Source organism: Gracilinanus agilis, chromosome 2 (genome assembly GCF_016433145.1).
Source record: "Gracilinanus agilis isolate LMUSP501 chromosome 2, AgileGrace, whole genome shotgun sequence".
Classification (NCBI taxonomy): domain Eukaryota; kingdom Metazoa; phylum Chordata; class Mammalia; order Didelphimorphia; family Didelphidae; genus Gracilinanus; species Gracilinanus agilis.
This window is the reverse complement of record NC_058131.1, coordinates 222,468,053-222,477,561: the sequence shown is the minus strand read 5'-3', so window position 1 is coordinate 222,477,561 and position 9,509 is coordinate 222,468,053. Positions and strand designations below refer to the sequence as shown.

The following is a 9,509-nucleotide window of genomic DNA, read 5'->3' as shown; positions in this document are numbered from 1 at the left end:
ATACTCCATCATTTTGATTTCCTCTCTGCATTTTTGTCTTTCACTATTTCCTTCTACACCAGTGTTTTGCTTTTAATCAGTCCCCCTAATCCCCATCCTTGTTTTGCTTCTTTTTTCCACCTCTTCCCTTCTTATTCCCCTCTTATTTTTCTTTAGGGTCTAGTAAATTCCCTCTGCCCTCTCTTTCCCTCCCTTTTTGTACTCCTAACTCACTCTTCCCCTTGGGTTTTCCCTCTCAACTTTCCTGAGGGGTAATATAGATTTGGATACCCCAGTGGATCTAGATTCCCTTCCCTCTCAGAAACAATTTCACTGAGAGTAAAGTTTAAGTATTACCTATTAGCACTCTCTTTTTCTCCTTTTTATAATAGTATTCTTCCCCTCCCCATCCCATGTGCCTCTTTATGTGGCATAGATTATCCTATTTTTATTATTTCTTCAAATTTCTCTTGTTGCCATATTCTATTCCCTCCCCCTTTTCTTTTTTTTGCATATCATCTTAATCCATTTAGTACACTAACCTATGCCTGTAAATAATTCTTCTAACTACTATAATAGTGAATGCAATGTTTGATAGTTACAAATAATATTTTTTCCATATAGGAATATACATAATTTGACTTATTGAAGCACTTTAAAATAAAAGAAAAAAATTCCCCCCTTACTTTCTTATTTACCTTTTCATGTTTCTTTTGATTTTTGGATTTGGACAACAAATTTCATTTTATTTCTTGTCTTTTCTTTACAAATACTTGGACATTTTGTATTTTGTTAAATGCCCATACTTTCCCCTGGAAGTATATATTCAATTTTGATGAGTAGGTGATCCTTGGTTGTAGACCCAATTCTCTTGCCTTTCTGAATATCATCTTCCAAGTCTTGTGGTCCTTTAGTGTGGAGGCTACCAGATTCTGTGTAATCCTGATTGGTGCTCCTTGATATATGAATTGTCTCTTTCTGGTTTCTTAAAATATTTCCTCCTTACCTTGCAAGCTCTTGAATTTGGCGATCACATTACTAGAGGTTGTCTTTAGAAGATTTAATGTAGAGGGTGATCTATGGATTCTTTCAATGTCTAGTTTGTCTTCTTGTTGAAGAACATCAGGGCAGTTTTCTTGGATAATTTTTTGTTGTATGATGTTGTTTTCTGTTTATTTCCAGGTTTTCAGGTTGGCCTATGATTCTAAAATTTTCTTTCTAGATCTGTTTTCTAAGTCAACCATCTTCTTGATGAGATATTGCATATTTCCTTCTAATCTGTCATTTTTTTAACTTTGATTTATTAATTCTTGTGGGCTTGTGAGATCATTGGCTTCTACTTGCCCAATTCTAATTTTTAAAGACTGGTTTTCAACTAAGGCCTTTTGATTTTCCTTTTCAGTTTTATCTATCCTGTTTTTCATGGCTTCCAGTATATCATTTCTATTCTTCAGCCAGTCTGGGAAGATGGCAGCTTAGATGGAGCAAATCTTAAAACCTCTGCACCCTTCCACACTGAGGTAGAAATCATTGTGCTTCGAGAAGAAAGAGGACAAAATATAACAACAGGACAGAGCAGGGGGAATCCTACTGCAGGACAGCTAAAGAGGTTTGCCAAGAAAAAGGCTTGAAATCTTGAACTCTCAGGTCTGATGGTATAGAAGAGGGAATCTCGGGACCCCTCCATGATGTGCTGTGTGGAGTCTCCAGTGGCCTCTAAAATCTCAGGGCAGGTGGGTGCACCAGCCTGGAGAGAGGGCCTTGCTGGTGCTGGACTTGGGGAGTTGAACCCAGGCACCAGGGAGGTGATTGGAGGAGAAAGCCAGAGAAACACAGCAAAACACTTGGAAGATGGCAGCTTATATGGAGGCAAACCTCAGGCGATCTGGCTTCATCCCATTGAGATAGAGAACAAAGAGCTTCAAGAGGAAAGAAAACCAGGTCAAACACAAGGACAGAGTAGAGGGAACCTACTGGTGGACAGCTCAGCAAAAACACTCCATCTTGGTCCCCCACTTCTTTTTTTTTTCCTCTCCAGGTTTTAGGCTCAGGGCACATAAAGCATTTCTGTTCTTCAATTTGCTTATCATTTTATTTCATTTCTGGGCTTCTTTTTCCAAGTGGGAGATTCCATCTTTTAAACTGTTATTTTCTTTTTGAACTATTTTCCATATTTCTTCCCACATTTCTTCTATCTTTCTCATAATCTCAAATCTGACCGTCTTAAGAGTTTTTAAACTATTTCCATTTTTTTAAATGTTTAGATGTGTTTACTTGTTTGTTGTATTCAACTGTCTCCTCTTTAGTCTGGAGTTTTTCTGCATAAAAATTATCTGGGGTTAAGTTTTTTTTCTTGTTTTTTTTTTCATAGTTGTGGATTGTAGTTTTTGGTTGTTGGTGGCCATTGCTTTGTTCCTTCCTTGTTGAAACTGTGTGAGGAAGGTAGGCAATCTTTTTTTTTTTTGCCATGAGGCTATTTTTCGAGTCTCCTCAGTGGTGTCTCCTGTGTGCAGCCCTGTGTGGTCTCTGCCCCTAAGGTCTGAGTTACTTAGCCTCCTGGGGTCCCAAGTCTCATTCTTCTTAGGGATATGTCTGTGATGTCTTCACCTAGCCCTGCTGAGAACCTAAAGGTTGCCCTGCAGTCACTCTGACTCTGGCATAGTAGATATAGTGTGTGTGTGGAGGGGGAATAACTACCTTTGTGGCTACAGTAGCTCTTTTATATCATTGTAATAGGGGGTCTAATGAGGAGGGGAATATAGCTAGGGAACAAGGGAGAGTCTGTGTGGCAATCCCCTCCTCATTCTGTTAACCCGTAACACTGTGAGACTTTAAGGGGGTCCCCTTGGAAATTGAGGGACCCTAGGAAAGCATGCCACCCCTGGGGGGCTAAAAGATAGGCTTCCCCACAAGGTGGGATATATGATGTCCCGGTTCAATGTTGCTATGAACAGAGGATCTCAGAAGCCTCCCCCACTTCACCACAGGTGGTCAGGCTTAAAGATGGAGCTTAGCCTGGTTTTGTTGCAGCACTTCCTCCTCTTGCTGTCTCCCAAATGAACCCGAACACGATCTGACTTTTTCTAGTATTTATTGTAGATAACAAGGTTAAAGGAATGGGTGTAGGGTAATGGTGGAGGATAGAGGGTGCAGGTAAACCTAGGATTTATCCCTTTCCAGGTCCTTTACCTTGTAGAGACCGACTCTGACTCAATACAAAACTTAAACTTTGCTTCCTGCTAATTCTATGCCTATATATCTATCCAGCTCTATAATATTAAATAAGGGTCACTGATTGGCAAGGTTCAAGGAACAAGGGGTTCAGGGAACTGCTTCCCAAGGAGTCCAGAATCCCCAAACACTGACTGGCACTTCTTGTACTCAGAAGATATAAAGCTGTTATTGAATCAATCAAAACAGGTCTTCTCAATAGGTCAGAAACCTCAAGGATGTCTTCTGGATTCACAGAGCTCATTTCCTCCATCTCAACTCTTCAAGCTCTTTCCCCCAAAATGCTCCTTCTCTGGCCATTCTTCCCAGAAGTCCCCTCTATTCCAACTGTTGTTTGGTCTCCTCTTCCAAGATTCTGTCCTCCCTCCAAAAATTCCATTCATTGCCTCCCTCTTACATTATTTTTGAGAGAGCAAGCAGCTTCTTTCTTTTGATAGTATCTAACGCTTTACTTTTCAAGTAGTCTCAAATCTGCTTTTGACCTCTATTTATAAAGAGGGTGTCTTTCTTTCCCTTTCTAAGGTGGGTAATGTTCTTTTTTCTGTACTGTTCTGAAAAGGATCCAGTTCTCCCTCCTCAGGCTCAGATCCTCTTCTTTCCTATTGAATCTTTACATTTATTTTTATTTTTATTAAAAATTTTTTTTTCAGAATCCTTCAATATTTTTATGGACCTGCAGGTTTTGCATGTTCTCCAGGAAGGATATCAGCCTATACTTGAAAAACCAATAATAGCCACTAGACTATGGTAGGAACACTAACATCATACTTTGGGTGATGATGCAAATTGTTGCACAATTTCCTCTATTTATTTTTAAAAGTTATTTGTGAAAGTTTATACCTCAACTTTATGTACCTACTTTAAACTTTTTAATTTTAATTTTAAAAATTTTTTTTCATGTTAACATATTTAATTTTCTTTCCTTCCCCTCTTATCTCCCCCTCCCAGATCCAATAAACACTTCCACTGTTATACAAATATTATCACTTGTACCTATTTCTATATTATTCATTTTTGCAATAGAGCAATCTTTTAAAACCTGTGTTATTTGGAATTTTGGGGGTTCATTTGAGCCTTAAAATATTTAGATAGATGACAAACTTCCTGTGGATGTTTACGGGACTTTGAAACTATATTTCCCATGATTTAACAGGTTTCCAATGTTATGTGATGACATGAACAAATGTAAAGCGTAGCTTAAATAGAAAGGACTTGGTTGGATCTGACTCTCTTTTGGTATGTAGGAAAGGTGGGAGAAGGTATGGTGTGGAATTTGAAATAGATCTTAGCAGGTAGGTGGTCATTTTATATTTTACCAACATGGCCTTAATTAAAATATTCATACTTCTTATAATATCAGTCTATATTTATTATAATTACAACAAACCAAAACCCCCAATCATATATCCATATAAGCAAAGGACAAGTCATTTGTTTTTCTTCTGTGTTTTTACTCCCACAGTTCTTTCTCTTGATTTAGATAGCATTTTTTTCTCAAAAGTCCCTCAGGATTGTCTTGTAATCGCAGAGTTCATTACATTGAATTGTTGCACAATGTTTCACTTTCTGTGTATAAACTTTTCTTGGTTCTGCTCATTTCACTCTGCATTCTTCCAGTTCATATAGAAGTCCTCCAGTTCATCATTCCTTATAGCACAGTAGTATTCCATCACCATCATATACCACAATTTATTCAGTCATTTCCCAATTGAGGTACATCACTCATTTTCCAACTTTTTGCCACCACAAAAAGTGAGGTTATGAATATTTTTGTGTAAACTTTTTTTATTATCTCTTTATGTCTTTAGAGTACAAACCTAATAGTGGTAGTGCTGTACCAAAGGATATGCATTCTTTTAAACCCCTTTAGCCATAATTCCAAATTGCCCTCCAGAATGGTTAGATCAATTCCCAGCTCTACCAGCAGTATATTAGAGTCCAAATTTTGCCACATTCCCTCAAACATTTATCATTTTCCTTTACTATCATAGGTATGAAGTGGTACCTCAGTTTTGTTTTGATTTGCATTTCTCTAATTAGGAAGGATTTAGAACACTCTCATGTGATTACTGATAGTTTTGATTTCTTAATCTGAAAACTGACAATCCATGTCCCTTGATCATTTGTCAATTGGGGAATGGCTTGATTTTTTGTATAATTGACTTAATTCCTTATAGATTTTAAAAATTAGACCTTTGTCAGATGTTTTTGTTACAATTTTTTCTCCAGTTTGTTGCTTCCCTTTTATTTTTGGTTTAATTAGTTTTGTTTGGATAAAACCTTTTTAATTTAATGTAATCAGAGATATTAATTTTATATTTTATAATATTCTCATTATCTTGAATGGTGGTAAAATCTTTCCAATAGATTGAAATATATACTATTCTATCTTAACCTAATTTACTTATAACTTCCCTCTTTATATCTGTCATTTATCTATTCTGAATTTATTTTGCTATAGTGTGTGAGATGATGATCTAAACCTAAGTTCTTCCATACTGTTTTTCAGTTTTCCCAGCATTTTTGTCAAATAGTGGACTCTTGTCCCAAAAGCGTTGGGTTTATCAAACACTTAACTTGCTGAGGTCATTTACCCCAAGTCTATTCCATTTATTCACCCTTCTTTCTCTTAGCCAGTACTATGTTGTTTTGATGAACACAGTTAAAGATCTAGTATTGGTAGGTCTCCATTCTTAACATTTTTTCATTAGTTCCCTTGATATTTTTGATCTTTTGTTCTTCCAAATGAACTTTGTTATATTTTTTATAATTCTATAAAAAAGTTTTATGGTAGTTTAATAGATATTACAATGAATACATAAATTAGTTTAGGTAAGATTGTCAATTTTATTATATTAACTCATCCTACCCATGAACAATTAATGTTTTTCCAATTATTTAGATCTCATTTTATTTGTGGGAAAAGTGTTTTGGAGTTGTATTCAATGATTCTTGAAGTTGTCTTAAGATAGATTCCCAAATATTTTATATTTATTTATATTTATATATGACATTTATTTATATTTATATATGATTTTTTAATTTTTTTTAAAGAAAAATGCATTTAATGCCAACTACATACTTTTGTCAGTTTCATAGGCAAACTTCAATGGATTACAAAAAGAGATCTTGGACAAAACATTAAAGTTGACGCCACCTTGTTGGGCACTCTGCGTATGTTGAATACCATTGTTAACATTCCTTTCTACACATTACTAAGCAGTAAGGATATTGGGTCCTACTAGAAGGAATGTAAAACTTGAAATAAACATTTTTAAAAAACAATTTTAGTATAAAATGATTTAGTCTTGGGAGATGTTTGTATCTTCTGAGAAAGACCTAATTAGGACGTCTGGTACATGATTAGGGTATATAGCCTAAATGATTGAGTATATGACTGAGAAGTACCTAAACCTTGACCATAGGGCTTATTTATTTTCTGTTTTACTTAATTACTAAGGAAAAATTTCATTTTGTTAAAATATATCTCTTTTGTGTAAAGCTATAGTTTATCTTCTGCAATGTAATCTCTTTTAAGAGTTTGTCTTAAAAAAAAGTTGGGTGTTCATAATAAATAATTACATTTTCTCTTGTAAGTCCAAAAGGAGTTATGCTTACTTCTCAGTCCTACGATCACACAGAATGTAAAACTGACAAAAATGGGAAGGTATCATTTAGAAACACACAGGCCTCTGTAATAAAAATAATAGAGGTTTTATTTGTTACATATAACTTCATCTGCATTAACATATATTATAAATTTAAAAAATTATAATGAAGTGACTTTTGTTAAACCAAAGATGGTCTTTTACATTTTGGCAGCATGTTTATTAAATGAGAATACTGATGGACTCCTAGTCAGTAACTGTATATATACACACATAGTAAATGCAGTGTTATTTTGGGAGTCTAAACACCCAGTTTAATATTAGGTCAAATTAAAGTGACTCAAATTCTATAATGAAGAAATGATGTAGGCCTCTATCTTTCTGCCAAGGGACATTTCTGAAGTATGAATTTTTAGTGTAAACTTTGAGACAACTTCCATGGATGTAAAGTTACCAAAGAATGGCTGTTATCAAAAAATGAAGATGACACAAAGAGCCTAGATAGCCAGGCAGAATGCAGAACAGTGCTGGGATTGCCTTTATCCTACAGTATACTTCTCCACCTTATACTGAATATTCTGTACTTAAGTGACTCCTTTGGTTAACACATAGACTGGGATGAAAACATCAAAGGAAGCAGTCTGAACAAGTATTTGATAGGGGGGGAAAAAAAAAACCAAAACCCAAACCCAGGAGTTACAGTGTGGAGGGAAATAAGAACACCTTTTAGTGTTGTGTTTATAAGTGAAGAGACAGTAAAAAGTTTTCATTCAAATTTCTTATCTCCTTCTTCCACACTTTCAAGCTGAGAACTTCCAACGAACCTTTTCCTTTTGTCTCTCTCTGTATCAGCTCATCAATTTCTCGGGAGCAGCCCCGGTCAATTAGACATACAATTTCTAACTGTTCACCAAAGTCTTCACTTTCTATCACCTTGATCTATGATTTGAGTTTTTCTTTTAGTTGTTTTTTCCTTCCCTCACAGGTAGGATGAATTGAAGTCTCATATGGGCTAGCTCAATCTTCATGTTTTCCTTCAACTGCTTTATTACTTCCAAAGCCTGTTGTTTTGTACACTTTTGGGATTTGACAGAATAGTGGATATCCTTCATTGCTCTTTCAATGAAGATGACAGTGCATCATCTCTTTGTTTCAGGATTAAAGCATTTATCTGCCGCAATTGTTGCAATATCCCTAAACATCTGCTCCAGTTGTGTGTCATTCTTTATCTGACACTTGTACTTGTCCTTTTGCTAAAATCTGTTTACAGATTTCCATCTGGTCTTGAGTCCCAAAGACACTGATAAAATCTTCCTTTTTAGCAACTCCGCCTTTAGAGACATTTACAAACACTGAGTGGGTCTGCAAGATTTCATCAAGGTCTTTTCTACCCCGCTGCTCCAGCCCAGGACCTTGTTCTTGTAGCAAGCGATTTCAAAGATCGCTTCATGCACACCAGGGCCACGTACTTCTGGCGGATCTGGTTAGTGGGCGTGAAGGACATCACGGTGGTAACCGATCCCCACCCAGCGGGCGGGCCTGCTAAGGGCTGTGGACCCTCGAGCTGGGTTGCTCGGACTCCCCAATGAGGACTCGAAAAGGAAGTGCCACCAACACTGCTGCTCCCCCTCCCTAGAGTAGGTATGGAGTTTCTCTTTCTAACTTTTGCTGCTGAAGGATTTATTTTTTAATTTATTTTTTTAATTTTTTAATCTTGCAACTTTGATAAAATTAATAATCATCTCAACTAGGTTTTTAATTGATTTTCTTGATTTCTTGAAGTATACCTTCATATCATCTGCAAGAGTGATAGTTTAGTTTTCTCACTGCATACTTTAATCCCTTAATTTTCTTTTTTTTTTCCTAAATGTTACACCTAGCATTTCTAGTACAATATTAAATAATAGTGGTGAGAATGAGCATCTTTACTTTACTCCTGATCTTACTTGGAAGAATCCTAACTTATACCCATTTCAGATGATAGTTGCTGAAGGTTTTAAATATATACTGCTTATTATTTTGAGGAAAGACCCTTCTAATCTTATACTTTCTACTTTTTAATAGGAACAGGTGTTATATTTTTTCAAAGGCTTTTTCTCCATCCATTGAGATAATCATGTGATTTATGTTATTTGGTTATTGATATGGTCAATTATATGGGTGGCTTTTTTAATGTTAAACCAGCCTGCCATTCCTGGTATTAATCCCACCTGATCATAGTGAAAAATCCTTGTGATGACTTGCTGTAGTCTCTTAGCTAGTACTTTATTAATATTTTTTACTCTATGTTCATTAAGAAGATTGGTTTGTTGGGTTTTTTTCTCTGTTTTTGGTCTACCTCATTTGGAAATTAATCCTATATTTGTATCATAAAATGAATTTGGTAATAAGACTCCTTTTTTGCTTATTTTGTCAAATACTTTTTGTAGTATTGGAATTAATTGTTCTTTAAATATTTGATAGAATATACTTATGAATACATCAGGCTCTGGGGATTTTTTTCTTTGGGAGTTCCTTGTTAGCTTGTTTAATTTCTTTTTCTGGGATGGCATTATTTATATATTCTATTTTCTCTCTTTTTAATCTAGGTAATTTGTAGTTTTGTAAATATTCATCCATTTCATCTTGCTTAACATTTTTATTGGCATGTAATTGGGCATGGTAGTTCTTAATAATTGTCTTAATTTCCTA

The 9,509-nt window shown here is 35.4% G+C and overlaps 1 pseudogene; it reads right to left on the bottom strand.

The window, feature by feature from the left end:
* Positions 1-7,584: 7,584 nt before the first annotated feature.
* On the bottom strand, positions 7,585-8,322 carry LOC123234962 (annotated as a pseudogene).
* Between the last annotated feature and the right edge of the window lie 1,187 nt (positions 8,323-9,509).